The 1,945-nt window shown below is 34.2% G+C and overlaps 1 protein-coding gene across 1 annotated transcript in view; it reads right to left on the bottom strand.

The window, feature by feature from the left end:
• Positions 1-1,945, bottom strand: part of CERKL (ceramide kinase like) — a 169,105-nt gene that overhangs the window by 71,165 nt on the left and 95,995 nt on the right. The gene's annotated exons all lie outside the window — the stretch shown is intronic.

Here is a 1,945-nt window from a genome sequence, read left to right as displayed (position 1 = left end):
TAGAAATGTAGATTCTTGAAAAGGTTTGCATACCATAATATATGTTAAAGATCAATTGCAGAGAATTTTTAATTGATTTTTCAATTAAAAAGTTGTATATTTTCACATGGGAAGTTACCCTTGAGTAAAATTAATGTATTTTATGTAATATATATTAATGTCTATATTTTGGTGTTTACTGTGATGAAAAGTACATCAATTAAAAAAAAGCCTAAGTCCATGTAAGTGTATTTACAATATTTTGCCATTTTTAATATATTTCTAAAACATACTTAGGTTGTTAGTTACATCATTTTTGTGCTTTATCATAATTTTTTAAGATTCATATAAGAGAATAAGGATTGACAGGTCACATTGCCATACTTTTAAAGTAAGGTTCTAGCAAATAAGGTTAGTAGTTTTATATCTTTTGATATTTCACTTATCTTCTAAATTGTATATGGAAAAAAAAATTATATATTTATGTGGAAAATTATTATGATGGTTAAGGTTATATCAACTTGGCTAGGCTATAATTTTTAGTAATTTGGCAGATATTATGTAATCATCTTCCTCTGTGTGACTTGATGTAACCAGCCAATTAGTTGAAAGAGTTTTTTGCTCTTTTTTTTCTCCTTATTTTGCTCCTGTAGAGAACCCAGACTAAGATACTAATATCAGAAAAAATATAATATAACACAAAAATGTTACTAGAGATAAAGAATGACATATTACATTATAAAATGGTCTATTCAACTGGAAGACATAACAATTATAGATATATATTCATTTAACACTAAAGCCCCAAAATACATGATGCAAAACTGACAGAAGTGAAGGAAGAAACATATAATTCAACATTAAAAGAGACTTCAATTCCTCATATTCAATAACAGACAAATAGGCAAAAGACCAACAAAGAAAAAGACTTAAAAACAACTATAAACCAACTATACATAACAGACATCTATAGAACATTCCTCTAAAACAACAGCAGAATGCAGATTCTTCTTAAGTGACCATGAAACATTTTTCAGGATGGGCCATATATTAGGCCATAAACAATCTTAGTAAACTGAAGAGTATTTAAGTCATACAAAATATGTTCTCCAATCATAATGGAGTGAAACTATAAATCCACATCAGAGGGAAATTACAAAATATGTGTAAATAGCTCTGGTGGTGTAGTGGATAAGGCATCTGGCTGCTAACCAAAACGTCAGCAGTTCAAATCCACCAGCTGCTGAAAGCGGAGTTTTCTTGGGAGTGTGGCCTGATCCAATATATATGGATGTTCTAGCAAACTTGCATTCTCGAACCTACATCCAGTGTCATCCTCTGACCTCCAGTTCTTGAGATGAGAGCAAACAGCCTGCTGCCTGAACTGCAGATTTGGGAACTCATCAATTCCACAGCCCCATGAGCCAGGAGCCTGCCATCTGACCTGCCAATGTTGGGTTCATCAGTCCCTGCAACCACGTGAATCAGAAGAGGCCTCCAGCCTGTCACCTGATCCATGGATTTGGAATTTACCAGCCCCCCAGGAATGCATGAGTCATCTCCTTGAAATCTCTCTCTCTCTCATTGCTCTCTCTCTCACTCTCTAATTTTTGCTCAAATAGAAAACCCAGCCAAAGACAATTGCTACTATTGTGCAAACAAGTTCAGAGAAAACAAAGAATCACTTATTTTCTAAATAATACAAATATCTGTCTTTACTGTATGCTTACTATGTGCCCAACACACTTTCATGTGTATTACCTTGTTTAATTTTCACAATACCCCTTTTAAGGTGTTGTTGTTGTTGTTATGTTCCATCAAGTCAGACCTGACTCATAGTGACCCCTCCTTGGTTTTCCGAGGCAGTATGTATCTGATAGAGTTTTCTAACTTTAAAATCCAAGTAGAGGAGGGAGTTCCGGCAAGATGGCGGACTAGGCAGAAGGACTGCACAGACCCTCTTCAA

This window comes from Orycteropus afer, unplaced genomic scaffold (assembly GCF_000298275.1).
Source record: "Orycteropus afer afer isolate SDZICR_OR568_19922 unplaced genomic scaffold, OryAfe1.0 scaffold00001, whole genome shotgun sequence".
Taxonomy (NCBI): domain Eukaryota; kingdom Metazoa; phylum Chordata; class Mammalia; order Tubulidentata; family Orycteropodidae; genus Orycteropus; species Orycteropus afer.
The sequence above is the reverse complement of the archived record's forward strand: the minus strand, read 5'-3'. Positions and strand labels throughout refer to the sequence as shown.